At 38.0% G+C, this 18213-nt stretch overlaps 1 protein-coding gene across 1 annotated transcript in view; it reads right to left on the bottom strand.

Moving 5' to 3' along the window:
- CNTN5 (contactin 5) overlaps positions 1 to 18213 on the bottom strand; it is a 1527443-nt gene that overhangs the window by 370049 nt on the left and 1139181 nt on the right. The gene's annotated exons all lie outside the window — the stretch shown is intronic.

Below are 18213 nucleotides of genomic sequence, written 5' to 3'. Positions count from 1 at the left end.
TAGTCACAATTAAGAGGTAAGATAGCATAAATGGATATGGATACAGCTAAGATGTTTTATTTGTTGCTGAAAAAATAAATGAGATCGTAAATTTAAAGCAAAGCCTGAGCTCTAGGTTAGGTTTTGTGTTTATTTCTTTTTTTTCCTATCCACAGTTAGCAGCACAGATACAATGATGAAGTGAATGAGATAGAGTCTGAGGTTGAGTTAAAAGTCTGCCAAGTGAGTAGACTATCATAGAGAGATGGGAGAAACAGAGTTAAGAGTGTATAGGGAAGCCCGAGATGGCAGAGGAATAGGACAGGGAGAACACTTTCTCCCCTACAAGTTCATCAAAAGTTCATTTGAATGCTGAGCAAATTCCACACACACAAAAAAAAGCACAAAGTTCTGAATGCTGGCAGAGGACATCAGGCACCCAGAAAGGCAGCCCATTCTCTTCAGAAGGAGGTAGGACAAAATATAAAAGACAAAAAGAGAGACAAAAGAGCTAGGGACAGTGACCTGTCCTGGGGAGGGGGTCGTGAAGGAGAAGTTTCCAAACAGTAGGAAACCCTCTCACAGGCAGGTCTGTGGAGATTTTTGAAGTCTCAGAGGGCAACAAATGGGAGAAAACAAAACAAAACAAAACATGCACCTGACTACAACTGTCAGTGGAGAAATAGCCCAGAGTCTCCCATCGGCCACCAGTAAGCAGGGGCTGGACAGCGAGACGTGGGCTGCATAATTGGTGCTTAGGGTAAGGACCAGGCCTGAATGCCCTGAGGACAATCTGAGGGAGCTAAGGTAAGATAGCAACCCAAACTGTGGGATCACCAGAGGGGAAAAAAAGGAAAGAGAATTTTCCCACTAAAGGCTCTAACATGCAGAGCAAAGGATTGAACAGACACCAAAGGAGAGCTAGCTGACTGCTTACAGGCCCCGCCCCCTCGCCAGAGGCAGAGAGGCAGGCATGTGACAGTCAGAGCCCAGAAGGCAAGGGGCTGCTCCAATCTGGGCCCCAGAGACGGCATCCTTCACCAAACTGTGAGCAGGCTCCCAGTTGCTAACCACGTCTTCCTGGAATCCTGGACGACTGACATCTGCCAGGAGGGTCACAGCCTGAGATCAGCTCCCCAGAGGAGACACGCGGCACACCTGAGAATATACTCTTGCAGTGCCCCCGGGACACTGAGCTGCCTGGACCATAATAAGACACATGGCCCACCCAAGACAGTGCCCTCGCCACGCATCTGGTCGCCCAAGATGCTTGGACCTGGGAAGGGCCTAAAACGCATGCCCAACCCAGTCTGTTCCCTTGCGGAGCACCCGAGAACCTGAGCAGCTTAGACCTGGGAAGTGCGTGAAACGCAGGGCCCACTTGGGACAGTGCCTGCGGAGCACCCAGGGCCTGAGCGGCGTAGACCCAGGAAGCACACGCTGCCTTGGGCTGGGGCAAACCCAGTGTGGTCCATACACCGTGAGCACTCCCCACACAGCCAGTGATATTTGTTTGCAGTGCCCCTCCCTCCCCACAGCACAGCTGAACAAGTGAGCCTAAGTAAGTGACCGCCTTCACCCCCTTGTATCAGGGCAGAACAAAGAACAGGGAACCACTCTGAAAGTGACAGGTGCAACAGATTAAAACTCTGTAGTTAACATTGTCTAAGCATTGGAGGGGGCCTATAGACCTTGAGAACAAGTACGAGATAGAACAAAGAACTATCTGAAACTGAACTGACCCCACACTGCCCACAACAGTGCCAGAGAAATTTCTATATATATTTTTACTATTATCACTTTTTAATTTCTTAAAATTTAAGTCCTTATTTACTCCTTTAATTTTCACTTTTATAACCTACTATTACCTTGCCAAAATACCCTATTTTTAAAGCAAATTTCATATATTTTTTTATAATTTTTATGATTGATTTTGTTTCATATTTTTAATATTGTATTTTTGAGAATATAACCCCCTACTCTAGATTTTTAATCTTTGCTTTTTGCTATTTGTTATCAGTTTTGTACCTTTAAGAACCTAAACTTCAGTATCCATTTTCATTTAGGGGTGTGATTACTGGCTTGACAGCTTTCTCCCCTTTTGACTCTCCCTTTTCTCCCCCAGGTCACCTCTATCTTCTCCTTACCCCTTCTCTTCCCTACTCAACTCTGTGAATCTCTCTGTGTGTTCCAGACTGTGGAGAGCACTTAGGGAACTGATTACTGGCTCAATTTCTCTCTCCCCTTGTGAGTCCCTGTCTTCTCTTCCTGATCACTTCTATCTCCCTCCTCCCTCTTCTCTTCTCCATGTAACTCTGTGAACCTCTCTGCATGTCCACCACTGTGAAGAATTGTTTCACCATTAACTTAGATGTTTTATCATCTGTGCTGTATGGATGGAAAAGTCTTGAGGCTACTGTAAGAATAACACTGAAAGCCAGAGGCAGGAGACTTAACTCCAAAACTTGAAAACATCAGAAAAGTCCTGATTCCAGGGAATATTAATAGACAAGAGCTCACCCAAAAACCTCCATACCTACACTAAAATCAAGCTCTACCCAAGAGCCAACAAGTTCCAGAGCAAGACATACCATGTTAATTCTCCAGCAAAGCAGGAACACAGCTCTGAGCATTAAAAGAGAGGCTGCCCAAAGCCATGCCAAACTGATAGACACCCCAAAACTCACTACTGGACACCTCATTGCACTTCAGAGAGAAGAGATCCAGCTTCACCCATCAGACCACAGATGCAAGCTCCCCTAATAAAGAAACCTTGACAAGCCACCAGCCCAACCCCACACCCAGGGAGCAGGTGCCACAGTAAAGAGGAACCACGAACTTTGAGCCTAGGAAAGTGCACCCAAACACAGCAATGTAAACAAAATGAAAAGGCAGAGAAATATTCAGCAGGTAAAGGAACATGATAAATGCCCACCAAACCAAACAAAAGAGGAGGAGATAGAGAGTCTACCTGAAAAAAATTCATAGTAATGATAGTAATGATCCAAAATCATGAAAAAAAAAAAAAAAGTGGAGTTACAGATAAATAGACTAGAGCCAAGGATTGAGAATATACAAGAAATGTTTAACAAGGAGCTAGAAGAAATAAAGAACAGTCAAGCAATATTGAATAATGCATTAACTGACATCAAAAGCACTCTGGAGGGAACCAATAGTAGAATAACTGAGGCAGAAGTTATTGAAAAATCAAAAAACAACCTAACTTTACACCTAAAGCAACTAGAAGAGAGGATAAATGAGGTGAAAGATAGAATGGTGGAAATAAATGAAACAGTGAGGAAAAAAGAAAAAGGAATTAAAAGAAGTGAGGACAAACTCAGAGACCTCTGGGACAGTGTTAAGTGCCTCAACATTCGAATCATAGGAATCGCAGGAGAAGAAGACAAAAAGAAAAGGTGTGAGAAAATACTTGAGGAGATAATAGTTGAAAACTTCCTTAAAATGGGGAAGGAAATAGTCACCCACGTTCAAGAAACCCAGAGAGTCCCAAACAGGATAAACCCAAGGCAAAACACCCCAAGACACATATTAATCAAACTAATGATTAATTAACTAAGGTTAACAAGTTAAGATTAATCAAACTAATGATTAACAAACTAAGATAAAACACAAAGAGCAAATATTAAAAGCAGCAAGGGAAAAGCAACAAATAGCACACAAGGGGATCCCCATAAGGATAACAGCTGACCTTTCAATAGAAACTCTTCAGGCCAGAAGGGAATGGCAGGACATACTTAAAAGTGATGAGAGAAAAACCTGCAACCCTGATTACTATACCCAGCAAGGATCTCTTTCAAATATGAAGGAAAAACCGAAGGCTTTACAGACAAGCAAAAGCTGAGAGAATTCAGCACCACCAAACCAGCTTTTCAACAAATGCTAAAGGATCTTCTCTAGACAGAAAACACAGAAAAGGTTTATAAACACGATCCCAAAACAACAAAGTAAATGGCAACAGGATCATACTTATTGATAATTACCTTATATGTAAGTGGGTTGAATGCCCCAACCAAAAGGCAAAGATTGGCTGAATGGACACAAAAAGAACACCTCTATATGCTGACTACAAGAGACCCAGCTCAAACCAAGGGATACATACAGATTGAAAGTGAAGGGCTGGAAAAAGATATTTCATGCAAATGGAAACCAAAAGAAAGCAGGAGTATCAATACTCATATCAGATAAAATAGACTTTGAAATAAAAGCCACGAGAAGAGTCAAAGAATGACACTACACAGTGATCAAACGATCAATCCAAGAAGATAATACACTTATAAATATATATGCACCCAACATAGGAGCACCTAAATATGCAGGCCAAGCGCTAACAAGTATGAAAGGGGAAATTAACAGTAGCACAATAATAGTGGGAGACTTTAATACCCCACTCACACCTATGGATAGATCAACCAAACAGAAAATTAGCAAGGAAACACAAACTTCCAATGATACAATGGGCCAGTGAGACCTAATTGATATCTATAGGACATTTCACCCCAAAACAATGAATTTCCCCTTTTCCTCAAGTGTCCATGGAACATTCTCCAGGATAGATCACACCCTAGGTGATAAATCTAGCATTGATAAATTTAACATAATTGAAATCATTTCAAGCATCTTTTCTGATCATGATAAGATAAGATTAGATGTCCACTACAGGGGAGAAAAATTATGAAAAATTCAAACACATGTTTCTGAATAACCAACAAAGCATGGAATAAATCAAAAAGGAAATAAAAATATGCCTAGAAACAAATGAAAATGAAAACATGACAACCCAAAACCTATGGGATTCAGTAAAAAGCAGTGCAAAGGGGAAGGTTTGTATCAATACAAGCTTACCTCAAGAAACAAGAGAAAAATCAAATAAATAACCTAACTTTACACCTACAGCAACTAGAAAAAGTAGAAATAAAGAACCCCAGGGTTAGTAGAATGTAAGAAATCATAAAAAATTAGAGCAGAGATAAGTGAAAAAGAAGCAAAGGAGACTATAGCAAAAGTCAACAAAAGTAAAAGCTGGTTCTTTGAGAAGATAAATGAAATGGACAAACTACAGCCAGACTCATCAAGAAAAAAAGGGAGAAGAATCAAATCAACAAAATTAGAAATGAAAATGGATTCTATGGCTGATTCATATCAATGTATGACAAAACCCACTGAAATGTTGTGAAGTAATTAGCCTCCAACTAATAAAAAAAATAAATAAATATTTTAAAAAAGAAATGAAAATGGAGAAATCACAACAGACAATGCAGAAATACAAAGGATCATAAGAGACTACTATCTGCAACTATATGCCAATAAAATGGACAACTTGGAAGAAATGGATGAATTCTTAGAAAAGCATAACCTTCCAAAAATGAACCAGGAAGAAATAGAAAATCTTAATAGACCCATCACAAACATGGAAATCAAAGCTGTAATAAAGAATCTTTCAATAAACAAAAGCCCAGGACCAGATGGCTTCACAGGTGAATTCTACCAAAAATTTAGAGAAGAGCTAACACCTATCCTACTCAAACTCTTCCAGATAATTGCAGAGGAAGGTAAACTGCCAAACTCATTCTAGAAGGCCACCATTGCCCTAATACCAAAACCAGACAAAGATGTCACAAAAAACAAAAATGCAGGCCAACACTACTGATGGGTGTAGATGCAAAAATCCTCAACAAAATTCTAGCAAATAGAATCCAACAACATATTCAAAAGATCATACATCATGACCAAGTGGGCTTCATCCCAGGGATGCCAGGATTCTTCAATATTCTCAAATCAGTCAATGTGATACACCATGTTAACAAATTTGAAGATAAAAATTATATGATTATTTCAATAGATGCAGAGAAAGCCTTTGACAAAATTCAGCATCCATTTATGATAAAAAGTCTCCAGAAAGTAGGCACAGAGGGAACATACCTCAACAAAATAAAGCCATATATGATAACCCTACAGCAAACATTATTCTCAATGGCGAAAAATTGAAAGCATTTCCCCTAAAGTCAGGAACAAGACAAGGGTTCCCATTCTCACTACTACCATTCAGCATAGTTTTGGAAGTTTTAGCCACAGCAATCAGAGAAGGAAAAGAAATAAAAGGAATCCAGATTAGAAAAGAAGAAGTAAAACTCTCACTGTTTGCAGATGACATGATCCTCTACATAGAAAACCCGAAGGACACCTCCAGAAAATTACTAGAGCTAATCAATGAATATAGTAAAGTTTCAGGATATAAAGTCAATACACAGAAATCACTTGAATTTCTATTCACTAACAATGAGAAAACAGAAAGAGAAATTAAGGAAACAATCTCATTCACCTTTGTGACAAAAAGAATAAAATATTTATGAATAAATCTACCTAAAGAGACAAAAAACCTACATATAGAAAACTATAAAATGCTGATGAAAGAAATCAAAGATGACACAAATAGGTGGAGAAATATACCATGTTTCATGGATCAGAAGAATCAATATAGTGAAATTGAGTATACCATTCAAAGCAATCTATGGATTCAGTGCAATCCCTATCAAGACTCCGATAGTACTTTTACAGAACTAGAACAAATAATTTCTCAGTTTGTATGGAAATACAAAAAACAAACAAACAAACATACAAAAACTCAAATAGTCAAAGCAATCTTGATAAAGAATAACGGAACTGGAGGAATCAACCAACCTGACTTCAGCATATGCTATAAAGTTACAGTCATCAAGACAGTATGGTACTGGCACAAAGACAGAAATATAGACCAATGGAAGAATATAGAAAGTCCAGAGATAAATCCACACACCTATGGACACCTTATCTTTGACAAAGGAGGCAAGAATATACAATGGAGAGCAAAATCTCTTCAACAAGTGGTGCTGAGAAAACTGGACAACCACCTGTAAAAGAATGAAACTAGAACACTTTCTAACACCATACACAAAAATAAACTCAAAATGGGTTAAAGATGTAAATATAAGACCAGAAACTATAAAACTGCTAGAGGAAAACAAGCAAAACACTCTGACATAAATCACAGCAAGATCCTCTATGACTCACCTCCCAGTTATGGAAATAAAAGCAAAAATAAATCAAATGGGAACTGATTAAACTTAAAAGCTTTTGCACAATGAAGAAAACTATAAGCAAAGTGAAAAGACAGCCTTCAGAATGGGAGAAAATTATAACAAATGACAAAGAATTATTCTCAAAAATATACAAGCAGCTCATGCAGCTCAATACCTGGAAAATAAATGACTCAATCAAAAAATGGGCCAAAGAACTAAATATACATTTCTCTAAAGAAGACATACAGATGGCTACCAAACACATGATAATGTGCTCAACATCACTCATTACCAGAGAAATGCAAATCAAATCCATAATGAGGTACCATCTCACGCCAGTCAGAATGGCTGCTATCAAAAAGTCTACAAACAATAAATGTTTATTTATTTATCTCCACAGCCACTGTGGAGAACAGAGTGGAGATTCCTTAAAAAACTGGGAATAGAACTGCCATATGACTCAGCAATCCCATGACTGGGCAGACACACTGAGGAAACCAGAACTGAAAGACATACATGTACCCCAATATTCATCACAGCACTGTTTGCAATAGCTAGAAAATGGAATCAACTTAGATATACATCAGCAGATGAATGGAAAAGAAAGCTGTGGTACATATACACTACAGAATATTACTCAGCTATTAAAAACATGCCTTTGAATCAGTTCTAATGAGGTGATGAAACTAGAGCCTATTATACAGACTTACTTCAGTAAGTCAGAAAGAAAAATACCAGTACAGTATATTAACACATATATATGGAATTTAGAAAGATGGTAATGATGACTCTATATGCAAGACAGCAAAAGAGACACAGATATAAAGAACAGACTTTTGGACTCTGTGGGAGAAGGTGAGGGTGGGATGTTTTAAGAGAATAGCATTGAAACATGCATATTGCCATATGTGAAATAGATGACCAGTCCAAGTTCAACACATGAAACAGAATACTCAAAGACAGTGCACTGAGATGACCCTGAAGGTTGGGATGGGGAGTGATGTGGGAGGGGGTTCAGGATGGGGAACACATGTACACCTGTGGCTGATTCATGTCAATGTATGGCAAAAACAACCAAAATATTGTAAAGTAATTAGCTTCCAATTAAAGTAAATAAATAATTTTTTTTTTAAAAGAGTGTTTACGGAAAATGTTTTAAAGGGTGACTGTAATCTAAGCTAGAAAAGGAAGGCACTGAGGCCATGAAGGTGCAATAGACAGTAAAATAGCTGATTGATCAAAGTTTGGGGAGCCTGAGGGGTTGAAAAACTGTTTGAGTGAAAAGAGATAAACAGAATTATTTGGACAGAAAGGAGGCTATGGGCAAATAGCTATTTACTTAAAACTGAGATTTTGATGAAGGCAGAATGGTATTCACAACATTCAGGTTATTGCCTTTGTAATAGGTAAGATGGGATGGAGTACAAGTTCATGGGAAGCAAGGAGGTCAAGATACTGAGAGGTCAGCACTCTGAAAGGATCATTGATGTAAATATAGATGATGCCAAGACAGAATAGAACACCTTCTGTAAATGAGGAAGACAGAAATAGGAAGATGTGAGATTATTGCTTTAGAGTTTACTGCAACTACTGAAAAGCATGCTGTGGATCCTACCTTTTTATTTATTGTCTACATTTTGTAGTTTTCCACTCACAGACTTCAATGTTCTAGTCCTAAGTTATGTTTCCAAATTTACTCTCACTCTTTCCCTTCACGAATCCAATATTTTATATAACAGAAATGCTTTCTATTTTCAGAATATAATTCATTCCTCAACTGATGTTGATCCTTTGTACATGCTGTTGGTCCTTATCTGAAATTTAGTTTATCAATAAACTTCACTTCAAATTTTGTCTCATCAAAAGAAGAAGGAGAAGAGGAGGAAGAAAAAAGGAGAAGAAGAGAAAGGAAAAGATGGAAAAGAGGGGGATGAGGAGGAGGAAGAGAAAGGACACATAAAAACACTCCCCTTCCCAGTGAAAACAAAACCCAGCAAACTTGTGTAAATCCTCCAGCAAGAAATCCTGTCTTGTAATTCTGGATTACTGTGGTTTTATTTCTTATGTTACTAATTATGTTCTCTCTTGTACTACAGTTATTTGTGTACAGCTATTCCCATTATCTTATTGGTCAAAACCATCATCATTGAATCTGAGTAAACTCTCTTATCTAGCCCGATTCTACTCCTAATTCTCCTTTAGTATGTCTTTCTGATGTCTTTGTAATTTGTTCTTAAAACTCCCAAGTGAATATAAACAAACATATTTTGTTATAGCTGTTTTAACTCCTCACTCTGTCAAAAAGAAAATTACATTTTTCCCTACCATATTCTTTTGACTTTCATTCAGTGGAAGAATAGAGTTGGAGAACACTGTATATCCATTCCTTTCTCCAAAAAGCTATTTAAGACCCCAGATCAACATCTGAATCTGTTAGTTTGTCTGTTCTACTACTACTAGCATTGTTGTCCTGAAGGTAAACCAGCAAATACATAAAACAACAACAACAACAACAACAAAAATAACAACTATTTAAATGTCAATTCCCTGCTTAACCCAATGTCAATTCTATTTACACAATAATGTATTTAAAATAAAACTGAACCCCGTGACACTGCATTCAAAACCCTCCACAATCTGGACCTTATCACTCTGTTTAGTCTTACATTTAGCAACTGCTCACAATCTCACACTGTAGTCACACAGCACTTTTCTCCACTTCGCAAACTAACCATGCCACTTTACAGCCACCTGCTTCTGCCCCTCTGTAATTCTTTTAATCTTTTCCTATATTTAATAAACTTTCATTCAACTTTCAAAATCATACTCAAATATCAACTCCCCATCTTCAGAAGAATTATTTTCAATCTATTCTTTGTTTCCAGAATACATAGTTCAAACCATTATTTTAGTACCTATCTGATTGCATTTTAATGATATTTACTTCTCAATATCCCTCATTTCATTGTGGTTACTAGCAATGAGAAAATGAAATTTACCTTTTTTTGTACCTGTAGTGTTTGAACATAAATTGATTTAATTTCTATCTGGTTACATGTCACGCTTTGGATCAGCCTGGATTTCAAGTCCATCAGTTTCTTCCATAGTCCATTAGTTTCAGAGATCAAATTGCCAACATCTGCTGGATCATTCGGAGAAGGCAATGGCACCCCACTCCAGTACTCTTGCCTGGAAAATCCTATGGATGGAGAAGCCTGGTGGTCTGCAGTCCATGGGGCCACTAAGAGTCGGACACGACTGAGCAACTTCACTTTCACTTTTCACTTTCATGAACTGGAGAAGGACATGGCAACCCACTGCAGTGTTCTTGCCTGGAGAATCCCAGGGATGGGGGAGCCTCGTGGGCTGCCTTCTATGGGGTCGCACAGAGTCAGACATGACTGAAACGACTTAGCAGCAGCAGCAGCTGGATCATTGAAAAAGCAAGCGAGTTCCAGAAAAGCATCTATTTCTGTTTTATTGGCCATGTCAAAACGTTTGACTGTGTAGACCACAACAAACTATTGAAAATTCTTTAGAGATGGGACTACCAGACCACCTGACCTAACCTGCCTCCTGAGAAATCTGAATGCGTGTCAAGAAGCAACAGTTAGAACTGGACACAGAACAACAGACTGGTTCCAAATCAGGAAAGGTGTATGTCAAGGTTAGATATTGTCACACTGCTTATTTAACTTTTTTGTGGAGTAAATTATGTGAAATGCCAGGCTGGATGAAACACAAGCTGGAATCAAGATGGCGGGAGAAATATCAATAATGTCAGATATGCAGGTGACACCACCCTTATGGCAGAAAGAAAAGAAGAAATAAAGAGCCTCTTGATGAAATGGAAAGAGGAGAGTGAAATAGTTAGCTTAAAACTAACATTCAAAAAACTAACATCATGGCATTTGGTCCCATCACTTCATGGCAAATAGATAGGGAAACAATGGAAACAGTGACAGACTTTATTTTCTTGGGCTCCAGAATAACTGAAGATGGTGACTGCAGCCTTGAAATTAAAAGAGGCTTGCTCCTTGGAAGAAAATCTATGACCAACCTAGACAGCATATTAAAACAGAGACATTACTTTGCCAACAAAGGTTCATCTAGTCAAAACTATGGTTTTTCCAGTAGTCATACATAGATGTGAAATTTGGACTATAAAGAAAGTTGAGCATGGAAGAATTATGCTTTTGAACTGTTCTGTTAGAGAAGACTCTTGAGAGTCCCTTGGACTGCAAGGAGATACAACCAGTCCATCCTAAAGGAAATCAGTTCTGAATATTCATTGGTAGGACTGATGTTGAAGCTGAAACTCCAAAATTTTGGCCACCTGATGTGAAGAACTGGCTCACTGGAAAAGGCCCTGATGGTGGGAAAGATTGAAGGTGGGAGGAGAAGGGGATGACAGAGGATGAGATGGTTGGATGGTATCACCAACTCAATGGACATAAGTTTGAGCAAGCTCCTGGATTTGGTGATGGAGAGTGAGGCCTGGTGTGCTGCAGTCCATGGGGTCGCAAAGAGTTGGACACAACTGAACGATTGAAGTGAAGTGAACTAAACTGAGCATGGCCCCACCATCAGAGAAAGCCTCAGTTTGTCCCACAGCCTGTAGCTTCCATTAGGAAGACTTCACAAGCCTCTTATTCTTATCCATCATAGGCCAGACAGAAAGAAATCCACAATCACATAAAATTAACCAAACTGATTACATGGATCACAGCCTTGTCTGGCTCAATGTAACTATAAGCCATCCCATGATGGGACACTCAAGATGGACAGGTCATGGTGGAGAGTTCTGAAAAAACATGGTCCATGTGGTGCCAACATCTACTGGATCATAGAAAAAACAAGAGAATTTCAGGGAAAAAAAATCTGCTTCTGCTTCATTGACTATCTAAAGTCTTTGATATGTGGATCATAAGAAACCATGGAAAATTCTTAGAGAGATGGGTATACCAGACCACCTTACCTGCCTCCGGAGAAATCTGTGTGCAGGTCAAGAAGCAACAGTTAGAACTGGACACAGAACAACAGACTGGTTTCAAATTGGGAAAGAAGTAGGTCAAGGCTGTATATTGTCACCCTGTTTATTTAAATCATATGCAGAGTACATCATGTGAAATGCCAGACTGAATGAAGCACAAGCTGGAATCAATGGCTGGGAGAAATATCAATAACCTCAGATATGCAGATACCACCACCCTTACAGCAGAAAGCGAAGAGGAACTAAAGAGGCTCTTGATGAAAGTGAAAGAGGAGAGTGAAAAATATGGCTTAAAACACTACATTCTAAAAACGAAGATCATGGCATTTGGTCCCATCACCTCATGGCAAATAAATGGGGGAACAATGGAAACAGCATCACACTTCATTTTCTTGGGCTCCAAAATCACTGCAGATTATAATTGCATCCATGAAATTAAAAACTGCTTGCACCTTGGAAGAAAAGCTATGACCAACCTAGACTGTGTATTAGAAAGCAGAGACATTACTTTGTCAACAAAGATCAATCTAGTCACAGCTATGGTTTTTCCAGTAGGCATGCATGGATGTGAGAGTTTTACCATAAAGAAAGCTGACTGCCAAAGAATTGATGCTTTTGAACTGTCATGTTGGAGAAGACTCTTGAGAGTCCCTTGGACTGCAAGGAGATCCAGGCAGTCCATCCTAAAGGAGGTCAGTCCTGAAGATTCATTGGAAGGACTGATCCTGAAGCACCAATACTCTAGCCATCTGATAAAAAGAACTGACTCTGGAAAAGACCCTGATGCTGAGAATGATTGCAGGCAGGAAGAGAAGGGAATGACAGAGGAAGAGATGGTTGGATGGAATCACCAACTTGATGGACTTGAGTTTAAGCAAGCTCCAGGAGATAGTGAAAGACATGGACAGCTAGAATGTTGCAGTCCATGGTGTTGCAAAGAGTTGGTCACAACTGAGTGACTGAACAGCAACTGTGTATATGACAGAAAAGATATAATATTGTAAAATGACAAACACATTAATATGTTGTAGCACTGCTTAGTCCTAGTTCACTAAAGAGTTTTATATTAGGTTTTTAACACTGAAGAAAAGTGATTCTATCTTAATGATCCACTATTAAAATTATTAGTAAATCACAACTATTTAAGTTTCCATGCCTTTCTTTTCACAAAATAATCTATTTGCCTAGGTAACATACAACAGTAGAGCAACATTAATGTTTCCTTATGACAGCTTTTTGTTGAACATATTATCCAGAATTAAGCCAAAGTAGAGCACCGAAGAATTGATGCTTTTGAACTGTGGTGTTGGAGAAGACTTTTGAGAGTCCCTTGGACTGCAAGGAGAACCAACCAGTTCATCCTAAAGGAGATCAGTCCTGGGTGTTCATTGGAAGGACTGATGCTGAATCTGAAACTCCAATACTTTGGCTACCTCATGCAAAGAGCTGACTCATTGGAAAAGAGCCTGATGCTGGGAGGGATTGGGGGCAGGAGGAGAAGGGGATGACAGAGGATGAGATGACTGGATGGCATCACCGACTCGATGGACATGAGTTTGAGTAATCTCCGGGAGTTGATGATGGACAGGGAGGCCTGGCGTGCTGCGATTCATGGGGTCACAAAGAGTTGGACAAGATTGAGCAACTGAACTGAACTGAGACTACAAAAAAAAAATTTTTGACCATTGAATATAGTTATTGAATGTAGCTATTCACATTGAAAAGCAACAGAAATTAGTGTTCAATAGACTGTAAAAGATACACTTTTTCTCCTTTTGAAAAAGAAGTGTGTGAGTCAGAAGAGGATTCATAATAGAAATGGGATACTGTTTTGCAAATTGTCCTATCTCTTTTTAGGTGTGAGCAAACACTTCAAAAGAGAACCAGAAGTAGGACTATACCCATAGCTAACTGTTGTCTGCAAACACAATGGCTATACAAATGTTGCATCTCTAACACTGAAAAGTCTTTGGAGATTTTATTTTATTTTGACTTTTTAAATTTATATATCACCTTATCCCAGTTTGACTGCCCTCCTTTTCCACAGGCAGAAAAATGTTTAGAAAGTCAAGATTTGGGGAAGTAAGTAATTAATGATAGCTGCAACTGTGATCTGTAAGGTTTTGCTTTTTCCTACTTCTAGTTGTATTATTAGAAGTACATATATTCTTCTATATAATACATATATACTACATATATACATATGCATATATACGTATTACATATAATACAACTTCTGGTTGTATTATTATTGGCTTCCCTGAAAGCTCAGTTGGTAAATAATCTGCCTCTAATGCAGGAGACCCCAGTTCAATTCCTTGGTCAGGAAGATCCGCTGGAGAAGGGAAAGGCTACCCACTCCCGTATTCTGGCCTGGAGAATTCCATGGACTGTGCAGTCCATGACCTCCCAAAGAGTCGGACACAACTGAGCAAGTTTCACTCACTTCAGTTGCATTATTACTTTTTATATTTTCAATAACTTTATTTGTGAAAGATTTTTTTCACTTTATAGATGATTTCCTAAGTTGTAGATATAAATTAAAACTTAAAACTTCAGTTAGGGTCTAGTATGACTTTCAGGTCATGGACTAATCACTGTTAAAAGCATTATGCTAATCCAGAGAAGTATAATGATAATATAGCAATGAAAATAATATCCACTCCATATATGGGGTTTACTATACATTAGGTACCTTTCTAAATCTTTTAGATGTATCAGTTCTGATCCTTACAACAGTTTGAGTTATTCTAATAATTATCCTCTTTTTACTTCTGAGGAAACTGAATTAGAAAGTTTGAAAAAATTTCCAAAGCCATGGCTATTAAATGCCACAGTCAGGATATGAATTCATGACATCCAGGTCCAGAGGCTATGTTCTTCTCCATAATGCTAAGTAATGGATGAACTGTATTCCACATGTTCTGCAATAAATCAACACTTTGGAAACAAAGATACCTTTCCATAGGAAACTGTAACTCACAAAATACTACCTACTTCATAAGATGTGATCTAAAGAAATTTAGATTACAACATAGATAACACAAGAAAATAAAATCTCTCTCCTCCCTGCACATACTTTTTCATAGAGGCAGAGCCAGCCTCAGACAAAAAAAATTGAAAGTGAGCAAGAATTTTGCTTTAAAAAATAAAAAACATTTTAAATTACTTTTTAATTTACCATTTTTATTTGTCTTTCTTATCTCGTTCTTTTGTGTATGCTTTATTCTCTGTCTATGATGCCAGCCCAGCACTGGGGCCTTTGGCAAATTCCTATTCTTTTTCAGCAATGCCAGCTCCACTCTGCCAATTCTCCTGATGACCCTGTGGGGGTAGTGCCTGTCCCCTTGGTGCCTCTGACATATGACGTCTCTTAATTTTACTTTTTGCACATGGTGATGTGACTTCTTTTAACAGAACCAGAGCTTTGTCTAGGATCGCGAGTCCCTTGAGCATCAGAGGATATGTTATTCTTCTTGAATCCTCAACACCGAAAAAAAAATAAGAAACAAACAAAAAACAAATAGAGTGTCATAGTTTTTAGATGTGTAGTTATTTTATTCTTAACAACAATCTCGAAGCTGTTGTATGATTCAAGAAACCAAGGTTTAGCAAGTATAAGTCAGAATTAAAATGAGGCAGATTTGGGAATACAAAATAATTAAGTCTGCCTCAATAGCTGTCTGTCTGACCCTATTTTTTAAAGTGATGCCAAATTCCCTTCTATTATCCTTCATATCCTATCCTGCTCTCTTCCCAAATGATCTCTACTAATTTCTTCCTGGGAAGTTATCTCAGGAAGATATTAAAAGCAAAAGTATATGATTTAACCAGTATATAATAAAGCAAAAAGTACTGATCTCTGATTTTCCCTGGGGTATCTGATTTTTTTTAAAAGCAGAATTCTTATTCACTTAAATGGCTGCTTAACTAGTGAAATTTAGCTCAAGGGGTGTAAGTATTATGGCACAAGGATAAAGGTGTAGATAGTGGGTCTGTGTTTGACCAGATCTGTCTGAAAATCCATTTCTGAGGTTAGAACCTCAAAATTGTTCCCAATGTTTTCTTTTTTAGATTTTTTGTAACTTGTTTTCTGCTTGCACTCACTTCTGAATTTCAAATGCTCTGAAAACTTCTTGAGGACATGTCTTTTGTTTAAACAAAAGCAAAATCAGAAGAACCTGTTGACAGTGGTGACACATATGATACCTACTTGTAATACATGGGCTTCCCTGGTGGCTCAGAGGGTTAAGTGTCTGCCTGCAATGTGGGAGGCCTGGGTTCAGTCCCTGGGTCAGGAAGATCCCCTGGAGAAGGAAATGGCAACCTACTCCAGTATTCTTGCCTGGAGAATCCCATGGACGGAGGAGTCTGGTAGGCTACCGTCCACGGGGTCACAAAGAGTCGGACATGACCAAGCAACTTTACTTTCACTGTGATACATAGGACTAATTCTCACGTTGGCCATCTGTAAGATTTGTACTACATATATTTGATCATTGAATTGTCAGGATGACAGCAAAATAATTCTTTATGTTGGTTTAATTTATTGATTAAACCAGTGACATAGATATTCTTTAAAATCCTGGACTTGGTGCAATCTTCATTTTCTCTTCCTTTATAGTTATTTTTTTTAACACTGTGAAATTTGAAAAAGAACTTACCATTAAAGAAAAAAGTGTGCTATAATATTAGAAAAAGCCTACTAATTATTAAGAAAATTAGGCTATGTATTCTCTTGACAGATATTTTGACAGATAATTAACACACAATATAGAAGGCAAGCTTATATTCTCTATAGATGAATTCTGTCACTCCCAAAGATGAGCATAACCCCAATTTTACTTAAATAGGTTACTCCATTCTTGTTATCTAATTTCATAAACTTGATGGATTCTCTCTTTCTTGATGAACTGAGGAAAAAAAATCTTCACATCATCTACAGGGATAAAACTGGAAGGAAGCAGACTACTGCGATGATAGGTAAGCTGCTCATATGGACGATTGTCTCTAACCACACTCTAAATTTTATTTCAGGTAGTATTGATAAAGTAATCTAAGACCCCAGTTTGGCATTGAGATCGGATGTTTCGAAAGAACAGCATGTATATTACCTATGGTGAAACAGATCACCAGCCCAGGTGGGATGCATGAGACAAGTGCTCGGGCCTGGTGCCCTGGGAAAACACGGAGGAATCGGGTGGAGAGGGAGGTGGGAGGGGGGATCGGGATGGGGAATACGTGTAACTCTATGGCTGATTCATATCAATGTATGACAAAACCCACTGAAATGTTGTGAAGTAATTAGCCTCCAACTAATAAAAAAAATAAAAATAAAAAAAATAATAAAATAAAATAAAAGATACAGGGGGGAAAAAAACACTATGACCTTGGGAGAGTCCCTTAATCAGGTGATAACTGAGCAATAAAGTATAACATTTAGCAGGATACATTTTAGAGTCGCACACATATAAGGTTAAGGGGACTTGCTGCTTGTTTCTGTAAAGCAGATTTTTTAACAGTGAAAAGAAGATAAACTCAAATGCTGTTTTGTTGTGAGGACTAAATGAGAGAATGTATGAAATGCTTTCAGCAAGGTGCCTGATGCATACAAAGGACGTTAATCATTTTCAAGCCTTCTACTTGTGCAGCTGCTATCTCCCTTCCACGGCACCAAGAGACAAGAGCTATAAAATAGCAAGAAGAATCATTCAGTTTTAAAATATTCTGAATAAAGGCAAGATTATATTGGTGTAAGTAAATTTTTCCCCAGTATTTCTACTTTGAAGAACACGGTACTTATTTGAATATATGAGTTTCAGTATGTTGTTTCCTTTTTAAAAAAAATCAGTTATTATTTTATTATAAATTTCAAAATATTTCATTGGAGTGAACTATGGAAGAAACGCTTCTAAATAACTTTCCAGAAGAAGTAGTTTTAGAGCACTCAATATCTTGGATGTGATTTTTAGCACCAGAGAATAAAAATGATCAGAAAATAATAATAAAATTCAATAAAGACACAAATAAAGATGTAAATTCAGTCACCTTGAAGGATAAGGGAAACCTTAAAATATCCACCATAGAGTTACTCAATTTTAGACAAATTAACTGAGACAAATGTGAGAATTAGTTCAGGAGGGAAAAAAATGAAAGGAAATCATT

Source organism: Muntiacus reevesi, chromosome 9 (genome assembly GCF_963930625.1).
Source record: "Muntiacus reevesi chromosome 9, mMunRee1.1, whole genome shotgun sequence".
Lineage (NCBI taxonomy): Eukaryota > Metazoa > Chordata > Mammalia > Artiodactyla > Cervidae > Muntiacus > Muntiacus reevesi.
This window is presented reverse-complemented; position numbering and strand designations above follow the sequence as displayed.